At 43.8% G+C, this 23,444-nt stretch overlaps 1 long non-coding RNA gene across 1 annotated transcript in view; it reads left to right on the top strand.

Moving 5' to 3' along the window:
- Positions 1-23,444, top strand: part of LOC149459351 (uncharacterized) — a 136,341-nt gene that overhangs the window by 99,042 nt on the left and 13,855 nt on the right. The gene's annotated exons all lie outside the window — the stretch shown is intronic.

Below are 23,444 nucleotides of genomic sequence, written 5' to 3'. Positions count from 1 at the left end.
GAGCTCAGTAGCATTGTCTCAGCTCATAATCCTCACATGGCTGTATCCTGTATCCTGCTCTCTCAAAATCTCACAGGCAACAGCTTACAGCTTTCTGTTCTTGCTCTTTAAGCCTCTCTTGCAGTCCAAAGCCAAAGTCCTTTTAATTAGGGTGTGGAGGTTCTTTCCCACTCAAAAATCTTTCTGAACCTCCACATTCCTGGTCCCAAATGAGGACTTATCACTCCCGAGAGAACTGTAAATCATCCTTCTTCTCTCCTGCTGGACTACCCTGGAACCCCTTATTCTGTATGGGTGAGAACCCCTTACTACTCAAAAATGCGTGCAAGTCATCCCCCTTAAATATACCAAATAACAGTGAAACATTTCCTCCATTTAGGACCCATCCCTGGCATCCTGAACATTACATATTCACAAATTTGTTTTCCAATCAGAAAGAAAAAAAGACATTTTGAACGGTTGAACGGTTCTTTGCGCCAACCAGATCTAAAAGGAAATTGTAGAGAATAAAAAACTTACATCCAAACTAGGAAAGTGAAAATCGTCACTTGCATTGGGAGTATAGACTTCACCTTTGGAAATTCCAGAGGGACATAAGAATGAGGGTTGAAAGAAAATTGTCGATGACATAATAGCTCCATAAAACATATGCAGGGTTTTATATCCCTTGGGGTAATTGTAAGAGGGGAAGGAGCGACCTAGAGTTCAGTCATACTGGTAAAACAAGATCAGAGTTACTAATCCAGGTGGTGCTATAGATGCTATGGGCACTTCTTAACATGTGCAAACTTTGTTCTGCTTCTCTGTACTGCTGCAGTGAAATCTGTGAAGAAAGATATTTTGACACTTTTATATTCAATATCCTTGCATTCCCTTACAAATCTCAAGATATGTAAATTATCTTTATGATGTAGCATTTTAACAAGTATGGATTTTGGTGGGTTTCAGGCAGTGGCCTCAACAGGGTTTCATACGCCCATTCAATAATGAAGGCATCCTTCTCAAACATACGTATGAGCCATTGCTCCAAAAATTCCATGGGGTTATAGCCCTCCACATACTCTTACATTCCAAATACAGTGCTCAGCATAAATGAGTTGTCAGAAAACCTTTCCTTTCCTTTTCTTTCAGAATCAATATTTTCTATAGGACACTATACTACAAAATACTCCACAAATGCCAGGCATTGGTTGCAAACAAGATTTTTTCATTTGCACACACAAAAAAGTATTTTTCCTAACAAATTTATTCAAGACAAAAATGAATACACCCCAATGAAAGTCTTAGGAGCAAAGCTAAAGTTTAGACAACACAATCCTAATTAACAATAATTCAACTCCAGGTGAGTCTAATTTTTCATTAAACAGGTGTCCAGGAGGCAGTTGATTATAAAATGGTGTTACTTAACAAAGAAAGCCCCTCCCATTTCATGCTGTCAGCAATGACACCACAAGGAAGAGAAATATTACAATGCCTGAGAAAGAAAATAATTTCTTTACACAAGAAAAGTGAAGGCTACAAGAAGAACAGCAAAGCTTTACTTATCAGTTAGAATACTGTAGCAAAAGTTATACAAAAATTTAACAAAGATGGAACATCAACTATCTCACAGAGATGTCCAGGCCATCCACAGAAGTTAACACCTCGACAGGAGCATCTTCTGATGAAAAGGGTTGAAGAAAATCACCATGCAAGTTCACTGCAGTTAGCTAAAGAAGTAGAGAGCCAAACTGGGGTGGACACATTATGGCGTACACTGCAGAGGAATGGCATGCACGAAGGAAGCCTCTCCTAAAGCCCATGCACAAAAAAGCCTGCCTAGAATTTTCCAGGACCCCTGCTGAAAAAGAAGAAGACTATTGGGACTCTGTACTCTGGAGTGATGAGACTAAGATAAATGTTTTTGGAACTGATGGCTTTAATACTGTATGGCGTTGCAAAGGTAAGGAGCACAACGAAAAATGCATGGCGCCTAAAATGAAACATGGTGGTGGCAGTGTCCTCCTGTGGGGCTGCATTAGTGTTGCTGGTGTGGGGGAGCTACATTTCATTGATGGCATCAATAATTCACAGATGTACTATATTGAAAGGCATCACTCCATGCCTTAATCGCCGTGCGCTTTTCCAACACGACAATAATCCAAAACACACATCTAAGGCCACTGTTGCATTTCTGAAGAAGAACAGGGTGAAAGTGATTCAGTGGCCAAGTATGTCTCCTGATCTGAACCCAATCGAACACCTATGGGGAATTCTGAAGAGACAAGTTGAGCATCACTCTCCATCCAGCATCCAGGCTCTAAAATAGGTTGCTCTTGAAGAATGGATAAAGATTGCTGTTGCCAACTTGTTCATTCCATGCCTAGAACACTGGTGCTGTCCTTACAAATCATGGAGCTCATACAAAATACTATTATTAACAGTACTTTCATTTAATGAGGGAAACAAATGTTCTATAAAACTCAATTTTGTCAAAATTTTGGAAATTGTTCTTGTGTTTATTGAGATATTGATTAAAATCTTACTTTTCAAAAGGAGTGTACTCATTTATGCTGAGCACTGTATATGGATGTTATTACAAGGGATTCAGCTTTTGCCACCTGAAGGACTGAGGCCCAGTGTCTGGTAAGTAATTCCATTCTATGCTCTAAATTGCTCATTCTGCCAAGCAGTTTAATGCAATCTTGCATACAGCTGTATGAAAGATCTGGAACAGAGAAGAAATACTGGACACATAGTACAGCAGGAGTTTTAAATTTTTAATCATTTTTGCATTTTATTTAGGCGTATACAGGCAGGGGAACCATACACTTAGAAAGAAATCCAGACTGTCTAGATGACAAGTCAAAAAGTAGGATTTTAGGATTTTTTTCTTTTTTTATTTACCTAGGATCTGTCTGGTTGGCTCCCCAATCCCTACACCGCCTGGTCTATGGATAACCAAAAAAATTCCAAAGCAATCTGTGAACTAATAAAAAGAATCATAAACAATTAGGTAAACAATAATAAAGTACTCTTAATCCAACAAAATTGTAAAAACCCCTTTAAGTGGGGTAACTATTGCCATGAATGGTCTACCCCTTATGTCCATTGTGCAGTGAGTGATGTCTGTGTTTTGGGATTTCAACATGAGTTACTTCAAATCCAATAATAAAAGTTGCAGTGCCAGAAGTAAGACTATAATGTAATTTAACCTAGGAACACTTTTCTTTGGTTCCTTGGTTACGATACACACAGTTATTGTTTTTTTTTTTTGGTCGCTTTAATAAGAACATTGCATACTGAGAAGAAAAGGACACTTATATACAATTTTAGTGGATTAAGAGTACCTAATTATTGTTTATGTAAGTGTTTTCAATTTTTTTTATGGTATATAGAAATACTGCTCAACACTGTTTTTGAATTTTGGATTTCTCTTCTTGATCTATGGTGTATGATCATTGCTTCTTTGAGGTAGTGTATACACCTGAGGCATTCCACCATACTTAATGCTATGGAATAATCAGAATTAGTGAGCCTGATGAAAGTTATTTACATTCCCAGCAGTACTATAACAAAGATTTTTACTTTTCTATAGGCCACCCTCTTTTATACCCCCTTCAACTGAATAGCCTTAGATGTACATAGATGTCATAGTAACACAAATAGATGTCATAAGAACACAAGGGAAAATGAGGCTGGGGGCAGGGATGTTTAAAAACACAATTTACCTACTGCATCAGTACACCTTCAACTTATGACAAGAAAAAAAAGGCAATTTTTCTTGCTAGAACACCCCCCCCCCCCACCTCCCCAATGGAATCATAGACGGAAAAACTGTCATAAATGAAAAAAAAAACCAAAACCATGCAGTTACAGAAGGTATGAGGAACTAATTCATTATAGAGACCTTGTTCTTAAAACTAAACTTGTCCATACTCTTTAAAGAATTTGGGGTGTTTTAGGGCTGATCTTTACTATAGCAATTTCAAGATTACATTGTGTGCTTTCTCTAACATCCTAATTTTTTTTTGGAAGCAGAAAAACTAAAAACACTGGCATTACTTTTTAGTCTTTGATTTCCTATCCTTGTTTTATCTGGATAGTCAAATAAAAAAAGTCTACATTCTAAGCAACACACTGAGTTAAATATTTCCTGTGGCAAAACTGAGTCTCTCCTGGGTAACCTGGAACACATGGAAAACCTGCTTTTAATATGTGTTCATATCCAAAAAGTATTTCAGTACCACTGATTTTCATTGGTTCCAGATGTCTGGCTTGGTTAACCTAAAGTAACTCCATTTTCTTCATAATTTATAAGTATGTTCATGTTTATACTGTAAATACATAACTTTGAATTTATATATTAAACTGCATTCATTGTTTTCAAACCACTTTTACCACTTACCCTTTTGCGTTTTAAATTTATTTGACAAAAAATACTCATGGGCTTGTTTATAAAAATTAAAAACTGAACTCTGGGGGAATATAAAATATAAATAACTAATACAGTTGTGTATTAAATAATCTATCATGAAATGTATTGTTTAATGCAAGCAGTGTAAGCACCTAAATTTACCTTGGTATCAGCCACTTGCAGTCCCCATACAGCAGAGTTCAGACAAGAAAAGGGAGAAGCAACACTATGGGCCAATCAGTTGTGATACTGTCAGGAATCAGCACCTGGGAAGAATACTGTATGTAGCTACACCAAGAAATCTTTAAATTGAGATTTATTTACAGTGAACAATAAACACACACCAACAGAAATAAACACGAGAATACAAGAAAACCAAAACTGAACAACCAAAATACAGAAACCTAACAACTAATTAAATATACAAATGTATCCAAGTGTGAAATATGCAAGGCAGGGGAAAACTAAGGGAACAAAACTGGGAAAGGAGCAAGGCAACAAGGTATTCGCTACAGGACAGGAGCAAGAGCAGGATCAAGAGTTAATGACAAGAGTATGGCAGTAGCACAGCAAACAGGGTACAATGCAGGAGCAGCCAAAACACAGACGCAATGAGCCTTAGCAGGAGTGAAAAGTACCTTTCCAGCAGGTGTGACCAGGTGAGCTGATTGCTGGAAGCTGCTGACTGGTGGAGACTAAAGATGCAGCTTTCCACCCAGGGAAGCACAGTGCCACCAGCAGGTGAACCAGGTCATGACAGATAAAGTACTACTGTACTAACAAGGAACATGCTAATAGGAGGGGAGGGCAGAGTTACAAAGATCACCAGTGTGCTGCTGCTTCTTCTTCTTTCAATTTCCAGTCATAGGCCTTGGAGGGACAAGACTTGTATGAAGTGATGAACCATACATCTTAGCTTTGAATGTAGTGCAAATTTGCAGAACACAGCTGAAGTTCAGATGCTAAATCTGGACCCTATTGAATTCAATGGGAGCAGAATCTTTAAATTTTTTTTAGCCAAGGCTAAAACAGAAAAAGATTGTCAAAAGAATGGCAACAATAGCTGGGCATTACCCTGGGGGACATGTATCAAAAATGTAAAATGTATAAAAATTATTTTTAAAATTCTGTTCAACAGGTAGCAGTATTTATATTAATAATTATAACATAACACACTAAATTCAGGGGTACCCTAATCCTGTCATTGCAGGAGAGCATCTGTACAATGTGTTGGGAGTCTTGCAGCAAACATGACGTTTTAGAGAAAAAAGTAATTTACATTCTGGTAATTGTAATTTCTCTGCTGGCTTTTGGGGTTTTTTTTGTAAAAAAAAAAAATACATATTAGAACTTTAGAATCATGAATGTATTTTGGAGGTCCCTAGCAGGAATACCAGCAAGAAAATGCCATTTACAGCAATTTAAATTACTTTCTTTTCTTTCTAAGGCTTCATGCAAACTGGATAATTTTGACACTGCTGTCAGGGACATCTGGTGGTTTTTTTTTTCAATCTATAAATGCCCCTCCATGTTTGCCTATGTGTCCACGCACAAATAGATGTTTAGAGGCAAAAAAAACACTTTCAGTGCATCCAGGAGCAGCAGTGTTTTGGCATAAAAACACTTAAAGCATGTACATGCTTCTAAACATGTGTTAACGCTAGAAGTTGTTAGTGCTTGAGCGTTAATTCATTTCAATGGTCAGAATAAATTGTTATTCTGCAGCACTGCACTTTTTGTTTCTATGTATATGTGCTTTGTATTAGAGTACAGTGTCAACTGCTGGTATATGATATAGTTTTTGTTTGCCTTAGCACAGATTTCTCTCTATTTTCAAATGAGTATTCTGGCAAGTGAAATGAATTAATGCCAAAGCATTTGACATGTCTAATTGCATTACACTCGCTGCCAGGAGGAAAGGTGTCTAGGAGAGATGGCGAAGCATCCAGTGTGAACAAGGCCTAAATGTCACTTTTGCTGCAGAACAATCTAAAGGAACAAATGACAAAAACCAAACAAAATGACCCTTGGCCTGGTATAGAGGGGAACTTCAGGGCAATTAAAAAAAGCTGTGGCTTCCTTCCCAGAATCCAGATCCTTAATTCATCTCTATGTTGATGAGGAAAAGGGCCTCTTCCTGGCCTGGTGGTTGTGGAAGTGCAGAGGGAAAAAATAAAATAAGGGGGCCCTAGGTGCCATGCACCCCCACAGGAATGCATAAGGGGTAGTAACCTTAGTTACTTACAAAAAAACATGAAAAGTAAATAAACGCACATACACCTTAGAAAAAGTTATTTATTAAAAAATGCACACACTCTCTCAAGGGTTCAAAACACACACACTCTTTGACAAGTCCTTTATTAAAATTGGTAGGCAGGATTGCGTATTGTGTGTATGAGTCATCTAGATTTCTCACATACACCTGGTGGAGGGCTTCAGGGTTTTTGGCCGCTGTGGAGAAAAAAAAACCCTTTTTATTTTCTCAACATTGTACTAAGTTCTGTTTGGGTCTAGGAGCCCTAATGTCCACATGGTATGTGCTAGCTACACATCATTATTAGTCTCAGCTGTTCATGGGTGTTTATATATGCTAGCTGACTGATGCTTCATTGGGTGAAAAGCTGAGTGCTGACAGAATGCAAAAAAAAGGTAAAAGTACTGCCTGTTTCTGTTGGGGAGGACATCAGCCAGAAACTGACATACGGTTAGTTATTAGCTTAGACTAGTAGATGCTGTGTTTGTTTTATGGTATGGACTTAAAGCAAAGTTCCAGTGAAAATAAAAAAATAAAAGTCAGCAGCTACAAAAACTGTAGCTGCTTTTAAAAAACTGACACTTACCTGTCCCTCGGTCCAGAGGTGTCCTCCCCGCAGCCTGTTTCACCAGCTGCCCTGTGTTCTTGGTGCCGGCATCTTCAGTGTGGGCACCAAGCTGTGACAGCTTGCAGCTTCACAGCTGGGTGCTCACTGCACATGCGCCCATAGTCCCATAGTCTAATGAATGGTCCTGTAGTCTTCTGGGACTTGTCACATATCCTACGGGGAGGGGGGAGGACAACTTCGGCTTCTGATTGCCTAGGTGATCGCAGCGTATGTGTGAGCGAGTGGGTAACTGTCAATTTCAAGTATCCACCCCCCCTGCTCCCCAAAGGTTCAAATCCTTAATGGGGAGTGGGGAACCAGTCCTTAAAGCAGAACTTCCCCTTTTGGGTAGAGCTTTGCTTTAATGTACAAAACCCTCCTGCATTGAACTGTGCTTTTGGACTTTTTCTGGGTGTCCCTGTTGCCACTGCCAATATTAGTTAAGTCTGTCTCCAGTGTGTTTTTTGATGCATTGTGTATTAGGTTTGTATTAGGCTCATTATGCTTGAACTCTAAAGCAAATGCATTTTAATAAAAGCACATCCAAGGTGCGACATGCACAATTATTTTTAACACAACACACCTAAAATGCACATAAAACACATGGGTATGAAGAGGGCATGTTCAATCTGAACACAAGTTTAGACCGAAGCTTGTATTTTTGGGCATTCAGACGAATGCTTGAACATTTACCTGCTCAGTGGTAGCCGATGGGTAATAATGGTAATATCTTCTCCTTTTTATACATGACAGTTTCCCACTGTCAATGGTCCTTAACAGCCAGTGATGTAACTTACATGGCCAGGAACCCCCCTGGCAATGCCACCCCCATGCTGAGTACATGTAGCCTGGTATGTTTCAGGAGTGGGGCTCACACACACACACACTCCTGTTTCCTGGCCTGCAGTCTTTTCACTCTGCAAATGCTGGATGCCTGGCTGTTATTCTGAGTATCTTCTTCAATACACTACTTACTAACTCAAAGCACTTATTCAGAACAGGACTTCTAGCTTTCCTGATATGTACTGTATACTTCTGGGATTGTAGACAGCAATGAATGAGAATAAAACAAGTACACAATCAGTGGAGATTAATTAGCTATGGTCTCTTTATTATTGGCATAAACATATTAGTAATAACCATTCTTTTCAGTAACTAATTAATATTTAAAACACTAATAACCACCCAGCCACTACGATTCGGGTTGCAATGCTACCAAAAACACCTAAATAAACTGTCCTCCTTTCTACATGAAAGGTGACCAAACCACATAATAATATGGACAGGACAAGGGAGGTGGGGTGGAGGGGAGTTGACAGGCAAGAGGTCTTGAGGACTGGCAAGGAGTCTCTCACGGAGCAGGTTTAAATAGACCCTTCCAGAACCTTCCAAAGGGTCAGCTGACCCTGTTTCCAGAATATTCTAAAAGGTCAGCTGACCTCACCAGTATCCAGGTCAGCTGACTTCTGAGGGGTCAGGTGTATTACTATACTACCTGACCAACTGTGACTCATTACAATCACATCTGGCTGAGCTGAGGGAAAAAAAGGGGAGCCTTAAAATTGTCCTCCCTGCTGCCAGAATCCCATTAGTGCAGGGGGCCTTAAAACAGGCTCCCCTTTACTTTCATTCTGAGGCTAGGTTAAAAAAAAGAGCTCAGCAATGCAACCCCCATAGCTCTCTTAGGACATTTTTGGTTTAAGGAAACGTTATCATCCCTTTAAAAAAACATTTAATTTGTATTTGTATTAGTTGACATGATTGGATTGTATAACAGTCCTCACAGTGCCAATGTAACTCAGGCCTGAGCATGAACATTAGTTGTGAATCTCTGTCCAAAATGTTATTATGGATACCCAAAGTTAGATTTTTCTTCACCCTCCTTGCAATAATTTACACATAGTAAAAGCCAATCCCTTAACAAATTCACAAGTAGGATTATGACCATGAGCTATCCCTACCCCCTTTTAACCAAAATCTTTGGCCAGCAAAACCCCTGTCATGCTATACTCTGTAACAGCTTTTCCCCCACATTTCACACTAAATCTTTATCAGCTCTTTTTTTTTAATACTGCCGGCACTGGAGTTGATTTGCTAAAACTGGAAAGTGTAAAATCTGGTGCAATTCTGCAGAGAAACCAATCAGCTTCCAATTTTTTTGTCAAAGTAATTGAACAAGCTAAAGTTAGAAGCTGATTGGCTGCCATGCAGAGCTGTACCAGATTTTTCACTCTCCAGTTTTAGTAAATCAACCCCACTATGTTCTCTGAGAGCTCTGTTTTCCCTGTCCATAGTAGCTTCTCTTGCAGCTTTCTCCCACTGTCCACACTGCAGCCCAAAAACTGTCTCGTGGCTTCCAAACTCTTAAGCAGATATGTAATTTTAAAAATAAGCAGGAGCCCTTCATGTACTAAGCCTTGCCCTTTGACCCCCTTTTGTTAAATCCCATTTCACACATCAAGGGAATAGATATTAAACTTCCCATGAAGGGGGCATAACAGTTAAAGTGATAGTAAAGGTTTTTTGTAAATTACAAACATGTTATACTTACTCACTCAATGCAATGGTTTTGCACAGAATGGCCCCAAACCTCCTCTTCAGGGGTCCCCCCCACATGCCCCCATAGCAGTGCCCCCATAGCAAGTTCCTCAGTCAGGATGTGTGTACCTATAGACACGCTTTGAGTTGTTTGGTCTGCCCTCACAGGCTTTGACTGATAGCATAAGGAGCTGCTGCCTAGTCTCCAGTGAGTAGCGAAAGAGAGGAGGGAAGAACTGCTGCAGATGGATCGGGCTCAGGAAAGTGTTGGGAAGGATGGCTGGGAGAGAAGCATTTAAGTTTTTTTACCTTAGTGCAGATAATGCAGCAAGTTAAAATTCATTTTACCTTTACAAAGACTTTAAATACTGTTAATCCCTCTTTGACTCCTCTCTCTTCAGTCCTTCACTTTTACGTTTAAGACAAGGTCCTCCTGTGCATCCTATTTCAGAGGAACACTATCAGCTACAAGCCTTCTTTCTCCTTCCTTTTAAGCAAGAATCAAGGCACACTCTGCCTTTTCTCTTACTTTGCCTGCTTCAGTTGCAGAAATAATCATCTTACCCTCTGTCCCCAACTATGGTTCAGCCATCTCCTACTGTGCCTCCCCCATTGTTCCATGGCCAGCTCTGTCCACTCTCCTTTCACTCACAACCTACTTTATTCAGCTTCCTATCATTCTTACCTTTTACCTCTCCCCTTCTCATATGATCCATGTTCACCCATCATTCTCTTCCTTTTCTCTTCTCTTTCTCCCATATGGGTCCACAATCTTCTCCTGTTTCGTCTGCTCTCTTCATGGTCTAAATTTTGCTCCCTTTTTTCCTCCTATACCCCTCCAGCTATTCAAGTTCAAGCCCCCCTCTCAGAACATGCATCCAGATAAATGTTGCCTGATTGACCAGGAATGCAAACCAGTATGTTTTGAATAAGAACAAAATCATTTCAGCCTGAGCCAAATATTCTGTAAATGGGTACATGTTTGCTAGCAAGTCTTAAAATATAAAAAAATTTTGGCTTAATATTGAAATAATTATTGAACAAGCAAATGTAATCTATACAAAAGCCTAAAAAAGTCCCTAATTGCATAAATATTTTTTAGGCCAGCATTGAATCAGAAGTAAACTTAAGCAAACTGGCACAATATTCAGCAAAACCAGCAAGTTATTTTTTTACCTCCACATAGACCAGCTGGATCCAGCGACTACTTACAACAATATGTTTTTTTTTATTTTATAGGACTCTTAAAGTTATATAGCACATGGCTATAAACGTTTACCTCAAATCTTCAGTACACTGCAGAATACATCCTCCCACTGTAGGGGAGTCCTTTAAATTAGCTTGGTGTTATCATCTCACATTCTTTTATCTTAAGTACAACTGTTATTTGTAAAATCTCTCTTTCCCCTTCTCTGTTTCTATGACAAAACGCCACTTTCAAATCCATATCTTACTTATCCTATCTTTTCCTATTTCTCTTGTTGCTGGTATTATTTATCCAAACCCTGGCCAATCTTTCAAACTGTAATCTTCCATTTAAACAATGACAAAGTTAATACCTAACATCTGCCAACATCCCAACACTTCTAAGACCTGTAACCTAAATATTCTTACTAGCATATTTTCCTTCTAGCCCCTTCATTCCTGTAACCAGCAATATCTGGAATACTCACTTACTATGTAGCAAATTTACCCAAATCCATGACCAGACACCAAAAAACATGATTAAAGATAATGTTTGGGTTTGCTGCTGCCAAGCGTTTATAGCAAATTCCTGGTATTTGTACTTCTTTCCTTCATAACTAAGTTCATTGGACTACACATGCACTGAGAATTTGACCGCTATATCATATCTAATTCCCTGCTTGATCATTTTCAATCTGTATTCTGCCCTAATCATTACACTAAAGGGCTCTTTTTATAAAGCAGTGAATGTGACTTTCACTAAACTTTGTCAGGTGAAGAATCAATTACCTTCATTAAAAACACATAGATGTGGAAGATCCACCTGCAAGAAATATTAGCTGAATTTCAGATTCACTGCTTTACAGATATGTGCACCCCGGCAATTTTCATTTTATTTCAGATGCATTCTTTCATTGAAGAATTTTGTTTCATCATATTTCGCTTTTGGAATTAGTTTTGTATCTTCGGTATTCACTTCATATATTTGTTGGTCCAGAGGATTAAAAAATATTTTCAGTTTTTATGGAAGATTGTAATACCGTGTTTCCCCGAAAATAAAACATCCTCCGAAAATAAGTCCTACTTACAGGTTTCCTTCTGGGTGAAATATAAGGCATCCCCCCGAAAATAAGGCCCCCCTAGGCTCTGTCTCGGAATGAAAATTATTTTACCGTAAACTGGTTGCTAGGGCCGCCCCCACTGGCGTCTAGCAACCAGTGACGTTACACGGAGTCCTGACGTCACTGCTGTGTGGAGGCAGAGCGGAGGTCGGAGAACGCGGGGCGGGAGAGAGGAGGAGACTTGTAGAAGAACAGGAGGATCAGACCTCCTTGAGGGTTAGGGACTGTTGTGAATGTATAATATATGTAAAGCGCTGTGTAAATAGATATACAAGTACTGGAAATAAATCAAATTTAATTCATTTCCCCATGGGAATGAAATACTATCATGTGACATCATCCAACTTAAATTAATAAAATATATGCATTTGTTAATTTTGGTATAACTTTTTTTGGATTTGTTTACATTCATTACTATGTCAATTTGGAGCTTCGTATACATCTGAATCTCCGAAAATAAAAAACTTTGTGTGAAAAATGAATCATAACGAAATGAAACGCATATGTCTACTGCTTTATATAAAACTGTCCTCACTATAATTGGCCTTGATAAAAATATAAAATCCTCTACTCCATTAACATTTTCCGTAACTTGTCTTAAGCCTTTGACACTGTTGATTTCTCATTGCAAGTCTGGCCCCGCTCATTTTAAGTATCAAAGACCTATATGAATCATTTTTTTAGTGTCTGTAATTTTTTTTTAGAAAAGATGGCATGATTATATTTAGAGATGAGCGAAGTATTCAAAAATTCGATTCGGCTGATTCGGCGAATTCGAGGAATAAATTCGATTCGAGGCGAATATATTCGCTGCGAATTTAACTTATAAAAGGGTGTTTCTAGGCTTCAGAGAGCCTTTATATGAGTGCAGAACACTGTACCTTTAATTTAAATGCCCTTGGAGTCTGCTGGGGAAGAGAAATAATACTGTCAGTCAGTATGACATGCAGATGAGTGCCGTCGATCTTAGAATCACCGCACACTTCACTCATTTGGGCAGTCACGGGGCCAAAACCAGAGTGTGGAGCCACAGTGTGGCGGTGGAGGCAGCAGCAATGGGAGGCCATACAGCACCCTATGACAAAAATGGAACCCACCAGCAGTGTGAGGAGACCTGAAAGTGGCACATGGCAGAGTGTGGCGATGGAGACAGCAGCAATGGGAGGCCGTACAGGGACCCATGACACACTCTGGACCTGGCAGCAGCATGAGGAGGCGGTACAGGGGCCCATGGAAGATTACAGGCCTGGCAGCAGCAATGGGAGGCCCGTAATCTGCCAGCACCCTATGACAAAATGGAACACACCAGCAGTGTGAGGAGACCTGAAAGTGGCACATGGCAGAGTGTGGCGATGGAGACAGCAGCAATGGGAGGCCGTACAGGGACCCATGACAGATTACGGGCCTGGCAGCAGCATGAGGAGGCGGTACAGGGGCCCATGGCAGATTACAGGCCTGGCAGCAGCAATGGGAGGCCCGTAATCTGCCAGCACCCTATGACAAAATGGAACCCACCAGCAGTGTGAGGAGACCTGAAAGTGGCACATGTTTGGGGCATGATTCATGGCGGATTTAGTCAGTTGTGTCAGGAACTGGTGGTTTGAAATCCAGACTAATCCACGCCTTATTCATTTTCACAAACGTGAGTCTCTCCACACTTTGGGTGGACAGTCGTGTCCTCCGCGGAGTTACAATACCTCCTGCCGCACTAAACACGCGCTCCGATGCCACGCTACTGGCCGGGCATGACAGCCTTTCAAGGGCAAATTCAGCTAGTTGGGACCAAAGGTCAAGTTTCGTTGCCCAGTAGTCAAGGGGATTGTCTACCTCGGTTGGCAGGGTGCTGTCCAAGTAGGCCCAAGCCTGTTGTTTGAGGTCCTGCTCCAGGTCCACCTGATGCTGCTGCTGCTGCGGCTGGTTAGTAGTTTCCTCACTGCGCTGGTGAAGAAAGCTACTCATCATCGACTGCAGACTGAGGCAGCCGCTGCTGGTGGAGCTGCCACTGCTCCTACCACCCCACCCCTCCCCTGCTGCCATGGCAGCGGAACGCGAGCGCACAGGGCCCACAGTGTCTGAGGATGGACGTTGGCGCAGAAAGGCAGAGACCAACTGACTACATAGGTGGTTTTTATAGAACTTTATTTTGGCCTCCCTCTCAGCAGGTGTGAAAAAGGCCACCATTTTTGAACGGTAGCGAGGGTCCAACAAGGTGGACAGCCAAAAGTCAGCCCTCTGTCTTATGGTTATTATTCGGCTGTCGCTACGCAAGCAACCGAGCATGCTATGGGCCATTTGTGCCAAAGGAATGCGAGGGACTCCCTGCCTCCATCTCCACAGCATACTGCCACGGTGCGTCTGGGTCTTCTGTCTCCTCCTCCTCCTCCTCTACCAGATGCTCCTGCTCCTCCACTCCTGTCCGCTGAGTGGAAAAACCACCCATTTCACTCAATATTTGCTGAGCACCAATGTCCTCCTCTACCTCCTCCTCTTCTTCCTGTCCTGCCTCCACAGGGGTCATGTGGCGTTGAGATCTGTGTGCCACGTCTACCGCACCCTGACCAGCCATTGTTAACAGCATTTGTTCCAGGACGTGCAACAGAGGAATGACGTCGTTCATCCCATAGTCCTGCCGACTCACGAATAGCGTGGCCTCCTCAAAGGGCCTGAGCAAGCGGCAGGTGTCACGCATGAGCTGCCAATGGCTGACATCTAAGTTACACAGGGGAGTACCTTTATCCGCTTGTAACATCAGGAAATCGGTGATGGCCTTTCGCTGTTCGTAAAGGTGGTCTAACATATGTAGGGTTGAATTCCACCTTGTTGCAAAGTCACAGCATGAGGAGTCGGTACGGGGGCCCATGGCAGATTACGGGCCTGGCAGCAGCAATGGGAGGCCGTACAGGGACCCATGAGAGACTCTGGACCTGGCAGCAGCATGAGGAGGCGGTACGGGGGCCCATGGCAGATTACGGGCCTGGCAGCAGCAATGGGAGGCCCGTAATCTGCCAGCACCCTATGACAAAATGGAACACACCAGCAGTGTGAGGAGACCTGAAAGTGGCACATGGCAGAGTGTGGCGATGGAGACAGCAGCAATGGGAGGCCGTACAGGGACCCATGAGACACTGTGGACCTGGCAGCAGCATGAGGAGGCGGTACGGGGGCCCATGGCAGATTACGGGCCTGGCAGCAGCAATGGGAGGCCCGTAATCTGCCAGCACCCTATGACAAAATGGAACACACCAGCAGTGTGAGGAGACCTGAAAGTGGCACATGGCAGAGTGTGGCGATGGAGACAGCAGCAATGGGAGGCCGTACAGGGACCCATGAGACACTGTGGACCTGGCAGCAGCATGAGGAGGCGGTACAGGGGCCCATGGCAGATTACAGGCCTGGCAGCAGCAATGGGAGGCCCGTAATCTGCCAGCACCCTATGACAAAATGGAACACACCAGCAGTGTGAGGAGACCTGAAAGTGGCACATGGCAGAGTGTGGCGATGGAGACAGCAGCAATGGGAGGCCGTACAGGGACCCATGAGACACTGTGGACCTGGCAGCAGCATGAGGAGGCGGTACGGGGGCCCATGGCAGATTACGGGCCTGGCAGCAGCAATGGGAGGCCCGTAATCTGCCAGCACCCTATGACAAAATGGAACACACCAGCAGTGTGAGGAGACCTGAAAGTGGCACATGGCAGAGTGTGGCGATGGAGACAGCAGCAATGGGAGGCCGTACAGGGACCCATGAGACACTGTGGACCTGGCAGCAGCATGAGGAGGCGGTACGGGGGCCCATGGCAGATTACGGGCCTGGCAGCAGCAATGGGAGGCCCGTAATCTGCCAGCACCCTATGACAAAATGGAACCCACCAGCAGTGTGAGGAGACCTGAAAGTGGCACATGGCAGAGTGTGGCGATGGAGACAGCAGCAATGGGAGGCCGTACAGGGACCCATGAGACACTGTTGACCTGGCAGCAGCATGAGGAGGCGGTACAGGGGCCCATGGCAGATTACAGGCCTGGCAGCAGCAATGGGAGGCCGGTAATCTGCCAGCACCCTATGACAAAATGGAACACACCAGCAGTGTGAGGAGACCTGAAAGTGGCACATGTTTGGGGCATGATTCATGGCGGATTTAGTCAGTTGTGTCAGGAACTGGTGGTTTGAAATCCAGACTAATCCACGCCTTATTCATTTTCACAAACGTGAGTCTCTCCACACTTTGGGTGGACAGTCGTGTCCTCCGCGGAGTTACAATACCTCCTGCCGCACTAAACACGCGCTCCGATGCCACGCTACTGGCCGGGCATGACAGCCTTTCAAGGGCAAATTCAGCTAGTTGGGACCAAAGGTCAAGTTTCGTTGCCCAGTAGTCAAGGGGATTGTCTACCTCGGTTGGCAGGGTTCTGTCCAAGTAGGCCCAAGCCTGTTGTTTGAGGTCCTGCTCCAGGTCCACCTGATGCTGCTGCTGCTGCGGCTGGTTAGTAGTTTCCTCACTGCGCTGGTGAAGAAAGCTACTCATCATCGACTGCAGACTGTGGCAGCCGCTGCTGGTGGAGCTGCCACTGCTCCTACCACCCCACCCCTCCCCTGCTGCCATGGCAGCGGAACGCGAGCGCACAGGGCCCACAGTGTCTGAGGATGGACGTTGGCGCAGAAAGGCAGAGACCAACTGACTACCTAGGTGGTTTTTATAGTACATTATTTTGGCCTCCCTCTCAGCAGGTGTGAAAAAGGCCACCATTTTTGAACGGTAGCGAGGGTCCAACAAGGTGGACAGCCAAGAGTCATCCCTCTGTCTGATGGTTATTATTCGGCTGTCGCTACGCAAGCAACCGAGCATGCTATGGGCCATTTCTGCCAAGGAATGCGAGGGACTCCCTGCCTCCATCTCCACAGCATACTGCCACGGTGCGTCTGGGTCCTCTGTCTCCTCCTCCTCCTCCTCTACCAGATGCTCCTGCTCCTCCACTCCTGTCCGCTGAGTGGAAAAACCACCCATTTCACTCAATAATTCCTGAGCACCAATGTCCTCCTCTACCTCCTCCTCTTCTTCCTGTCCTGCCCCCACAGGGGTCATGTGGCGTTGAGATCTGTGCGCCACGTCTACCGCACCCTGACCAGCCATTGTTAACAGCATTTGTTCCAGGACGTGCAACAGAGGAATGACGTCGTTCATCCCATAGTCCTGCCGACTCACGAATAGCGTGGCCTCCTCAAAGGGCCTGAGCAAGCGGCAGGTGTCACGCATGAGCTTCCAATGGCTGACATCGAAGTTACACAGGGGAGTACCTTTCTCCGCTTGTAACATCAGGAAATCGGTGATGGCCTTTCGCTGTTCGTAAAGGCGGTCTAACATGTGTAGGGTTGAATTCCACCTTGTTGCAATGTCGCAGATCAGGCGATGCTGTGGAATTCCGTTCTGCCGCTGCAGCTCAAGGAGGGTGTGCTTTGCAGTGCAGGAATGGCTGAAATGCATGCAAAGTTTACGTGACATTTTAAGGATGTCTTGCAGTGGGATGGTGGATTTTAGGAACCGCTTGACAACCAGATTGAACACGTGAGCCATGCATGGCGCATGGCACAACCTTCCTTGACGCAGAGCAGACACCATGTTCTTTCCGTTGTCGGTCAACATGGTTCCGATTTTCAGTTTGCGCGGAGACAGCCATCTGTCGATTTCTCTGTTCATTACACTCAGAAGTTCCTCCCCTGTGTGACTACGTTCGCCAAGGCATACCAGGTGCAGCACAGAGTGACACCGTTGCGCCCTGCACATGTGATATTCTGGTCGGGTAATGGGACTTGGCACGGGGGTGGCGGCTGAGGACACGGCGGAAGAAGAGGTGGTAGAGGCGGACATCTTTGCCGGACCAAGGACATGCAAACGTGGAGTCAAAAGCGGCATGACCTGTCCAAGTTGCTGGTGCTGCTGTGCCGGCACCACGTTCACCCAGTGGGCCGTAAATGACATGTACTGTCCCTGACCGTAGTTACAGCTCCACACGTCGGCGCTGCCGTGCACTTTGGCAGAGACCGACATGCTCAAAGACTGGCCCACCATCTCTTCTACATGTGAATGCAGGGCTGGCACTGCCTTTTTGGCGAAGAAATGACGGCTTGGCACTCTCCACCGCGGCGCGGCACAAGCCATCATTTCTCGGAAAGGTGCTGAGTCCACCACTTGGAAAGGGAGGGACTGCAGCACCAGCAACTTGGACAGGAGGACGTTCAGCTTCTGCACCGTCGGGTGCGTGCTCGCAAACTGTTGTCTCTTGGAAACGGATTCCAAGAAAGACTGCTGACGGAATCCGTGAAGAGGAGTAGCAGGAGAAGGAGCATCTGAACGAGCGGAAGATGCCAACGAGCGACAACTCCCCTCAGCAGAGGTGTTGGAGCCTTGACTGGCTGATAGAGGGCGATTGACGTCGGGTGACGGAGCAAGTAACGGAGCGGGTGATGGAGCGGGGGCTGGGGCAGGCAGAACCGCCGTATCTTTATCACGGTTTTCCCAGGCCACCAAATGGCGACGCTGCATATGCTGACGCAACGCTGTAGTCCCAACATGGGCCCCCTGGCCACGCTTGACTTTCTGGCCACATAGTCGACATACGGCTACGTTTACTTCCTCGGGCGGCTTGACGAAAAATTGCCACACCGCCGAGTAGGAAACTTTGCCCCCGCTACTCCTCACTGGCTGACTGCTACTTCCTCCGTGCACACCGGCACCACTACTGGCCGTGGTGGTAGGCTGCAGTGGAGCTGGTGCTCTACTCCGTGGCCGTTTGCCTCCACTGACACTGCTGCGACCCTGCTGCCTCCTGGGCAACCCACCGACTGTTTTGCTCGCTGCCAAGCTGGCACCCTATTCTCCTGATGATGCGGAAGCAATAGCCTGATGACGACGAGGCTGCCAAGTGCGATCAGCCTCATCATCATCAATTAGGGTCTCCGCCTCACTACTAGCCCCCTCGGCTGCGTGTGGGTCAGGAGACAGACCTGTCTCTAGACCGGCTACCGAGCCACTCTCCTCGCCAGTACTTCTTTGCCTGGCTGCTGAAGAGGCGGATGTCTCCCCCCGTTCCTGACCGCCCTCTGTTAGCTCTTCCTCACTGTACAGTGGGGCTGAGCCCACAGCATGCGATACTTCGCTTGGTGAGGGAACACCAAAGGACAGGGGCAGGTAGAGGACACGTGATTTCAGTGGGCTTGCTCCCGGGCCATGCCAACTAACGGTTGTGTCTGACGTACCCACCGACCGTTGGCTGTAGGTGTCAGAGGTGACCTGGGAAGAGGAAGACGACCGAGCCAACCAATCGATGACGGCAGGGTTGTCGGTGGAGACACGACCGCTGGATGATACCGGGAGCACTGGCCTCTGGCTGCGACTAGTGCTGCCTCGACCCCTTCCTCTGCTGCCACGTCTGCTCGCTCCTAAAACATTGCCTCCTCTGCCACTCCTCTGCATGTTGTCTGACATACTCTTTAATTCAAAGATTCTGTGTCCCTGAGTAACAATTCTGTGTCCCTCAGTAACAATTCCGTGTCTGTCCCTCAGTAACAATTCCGTGTCTGTCCCTGAGTAACAATTCTGTGTCTCTGAGTAACAATTCTGTGTCTCTGAGTAACAATTCTGTGTCCCTCAGTAACAATTCTGTGTCCCTCAGTAACAATTCTGTGTCCCTCAGTAACAATTCTGTGTCTGTCCCTGAGTAACAATTCTGTGTCCCTCAGTAACAATTCTGTGTCCCTCAGTAACAATTCTGTGTCTGTCCCTGAGTAACAATTCTGTGTCTGTCCCTGAGTAACAATTCTGTGTCTGTCCCTGAGTAACAATTCTGTGTCTGTCCCTGAGTAACAATTCTGTGTCTGTCCCTCAGTAACAATTCTGTGTCCCTGAGTAGCGATTCTGTGTCCCTGAGTAACGATTCTGTGTCCCTGAGTAACAATTCTGTGTCCCTGAGTAACAATTCTGTGTCCCTGAGTAACAATTCTGTGTCCCTGAGTAACAATTCTGTGTCCCTCAGTAACAATTCTGTGTCTGTCCCTGAGTAACAATTCTGTGTCCCTGAGTAACAATTCTGTGTCCCTGAGTAACAATTCTGTGTCCCTCAGTAACAATTCTGTGTCCTTCAGTAACAATTCTGTGTCCCTCAGTAACAATTCTGTGTCCCGCAGTAACAATTCTGTGTCCCGCAGTAACGATTCTGTGTCCCGCAGTAACGATTCTGTGTCCCTGAGTAACGATTCTGTGTCCCTCAGTAACATTTCTGTGTCCCTCAGTAACAATTCTGTGTCTGTCCCTGAGTAACAATTCTGTGTCCCTCAGTAACAATTCTGTGTCCCTCCCTGAGTAACAATTCTGTGTCCCTGAGTAACAATTCTGTGTCCCTCAGTAACAATTCTGTGTCCCTCAGTAACAATTCTGTGTCCCTCAGTAACAATTCTGTGTCTGTCCCTGAGTAACAATTCTGTGTCCCTGAGTAACAGTTCTGTGTCCCTGAGTAACAGTTCTGTGTCCCTGAGTAACAATTCTGTGTCCCTCAGTAACAATTCTGTGTCCCTCCGTAACAATTCTGTGTCTGTCCCTGAGTAACAATTCTGTGTCCCTGAGTAACAATTCTGTGTCCCTCAGTAACAATTCTGTGTCCCTCAGTAACAAATCTGTGTCCCTCAGTAACAATTCTGTGTCTGTCCCTCAGTAACAATTCTGTGTCCCTCAGTAACAATGCTGTGTCCCTCAGTAACAATTCTGTGTCTGTCCCTCAGTAACAATTCTGTGTCTGTCCCTGAGTAACAATTCTGTGTCTGTCCCTGAGTAACAATTCTGTGTCTGTCCCTGAGTAACAATTCTGTGTCTGTCCCTGAGTAACAATTCTGTGTCTGTCCCTGAGTAACAATTCTGTGTCTGTCCCTGAGTAACGGTTCTGTGTCTGTCCCTGAGTAACGGTTCTGTGTCCCTAAGTTACGGTTCTGTGTCCCTAAGTAACGGTTCTGTGTCCCTAAGTAACGGTTCTGTGTCCCTAAGTAACGATTCTGTGTCCCTAATACAGAGAGATCTGTCTCTCTTGAATGACCAGAGGCAAATGGAGAATTGTAAGATGGCCGCAATTTATAGCTCCACCACTACACAGTGCTGGCTGGCTGGCTGGCTGCTGATTGGCTAATGCGATCACATGTCATGAATGAATGCATTATGGGTCAGCGCGCCTTGTCTGCGCGCCTTCCCAGAGATCCCTGCTCCGTCGCCGCACATGTCGCCGCCATTTTTGGAAAAATTTTCCTAATATTCTAAACGAATTCCACTTTGCCTAGTTCAATTCGCTCATCTCTAATTATATTGCTAGGATAGGTAGGGAGATTCTGTATTTAAGGATGTACCAAGTGTGTAAATGTTTCACCAGGTGAAATATTTTAGCCCAGTGTGACACTGGCAGGAGCTTTATCCAATGCCACCCATTATACCTGTTATTATCTGAACAAATTAACTAGTTGTATCATGCATTAGAGCAACACATACATACTGTATATTTAGTGGTTATATTTAGTACCACCTTTAACAGACTGAGTAAACTCTGATACTAGATGTTCCTCTTTCCTGCCAGCTGCTGTTTGTACAATATACCATTCATGCAGCTTGAAGCACTGTCTTTCCATATTGAATCTACTGACCCTTGGAGATAGAGCCCATGGGTTCCCCATTTTTTATTGCATGTAATGTAGTAAGCAATAATAGTAAGAACTTTTTTACTACTGGGCTACTACTGTTCCTAAGAATACCGACATATGGTTCATGCTCTGATGTTATCATTAGTTCTTTGCCTACTTAACTTCCTCACCTCCAAAAGGAATTATATGATCATGGACTATATATTCGGTTTGCATAAGCAACTTATATTGCATATTTGGCTTTTTAAAACATATGACAGTGAGCACATGTTACATAAAAGTTACATTTGCCATATAAAAGGAATCAAATTCTGTAGATAGCCAATACAAATTGTGTATTTTCATGATAGTTCTAGTTTAAAGTATCATATATTGCTGTTAGTTATACAGTTTGACTTGACTTGTAGAACCAAATTACTGAAGATGATACAGATTACATATTTTTTACAGTAAAGGGGGTGATTTACGGCAAACAGACTGTGCACTTTGCAAAGTGCAATTGCACTCTGCAAGTGCAGTTGCTCCAGAGCTTAGTAAATGAGCTAAAGCTCTACTTTGCAAAGAATACCCAATCACGTGCAAGGAAAATTAAAAAAAACAGCATTTTTGCTTGCACATAATTGGATGATGAAAGGCTGCAGAGCTTCTGCTCATTTACTAAGCTCTGGAGAAACTGCCCTTGCAGATGGCAACTGCAATTTGCAAAGTGCACAGACTATTCACCTTTAGTAAATCAACCCCTATATCTATAGAATGTATATCCTATGGGCACTTTTGTGAATAAAAACATTGTCGGAGAACAATGGAGTAAGCTATGTTCTTTTAACTTCATGTAAAAGATTATATTTTCAATAAAAAAGCCTATTATTTCTAAATAAGTTCTGAGCACAAATAGTTAACACTTTAGAGTTTAAAAAATACAGAAACTTTGAATATATTGAAATTTACAATACTACATCTCACTCTCAGTTTAAGAAGGAAATTATTCTCTAATAGGGTATTTGACATTTTAAAATACAATTGTAATGATTTATTTGCTGTATATACTTGAATGCATTTATTTGCTCAACCCATAATGAATGCAGTTGTATTGTAACGTTAATGGCTAATTTAAATATGAAGCTTTCTTAAGACATTTTGAAATGATAAAAGGCAAAAAAAATTCTATTGGGATTTTAAGACATTTAGAGCTACTAAAAAAGTAAGTTAAACCCAGGCCATCAGTATAAATACTCCTCTGAGATTTTTCTCTTTATTACAGAAACAGATCATAAATATCTCACTCTCTGAAGATTGAAAATTGATTAGGAATTAACTATACAAATAAGATAAAAAACAGGTTTTCTGAAGAATTCAATACTTTCAAATAAAAAAATAAAATATAGTAAATAAATATAGTAAAAAAAATAAAATATAGTAATGCATTATTTCATTACAGATACCTTAGATATACAATCATTTTTTTTTCTCAGTATTTTTAAAGATACACACCAGACCAGGGACGCACTGACAACTCATGGGGCCCCTGGGAAATAGGGGATCATGGGGCCCCTGTGTCCTCACCCACACTCAAACCACACCCAAAAAAAACCTATGAAAGGTACCAGGGACATCTCATGGGGCCCCCTACTGACCCCGGGCCCTCAGGCAGTGCCCGAGTTCCCCAATGGTCA

Source organism: Staurois parvus, unplaced genomic scaffold (genome assembly GCF_062004578.1).
Source record: "Staurois parvus isolate SC_StPar_1 unplaced genomic scaffold, SC_StPar_1.0 ptg000262l, whole genome shotgun sequence".
In the NCBI taxonomy this organism is placed as follows: Eukaryota; Metazoa; Chordata; class Amphibia; order Anura; family Ranidae; genus Staurois; species Staurois parvus.
The sequence above is the reverse complement of the archived record's forward strand: the minus strand, read 5'-3'. Positions and strand labels throughout refer to the sequence as shown.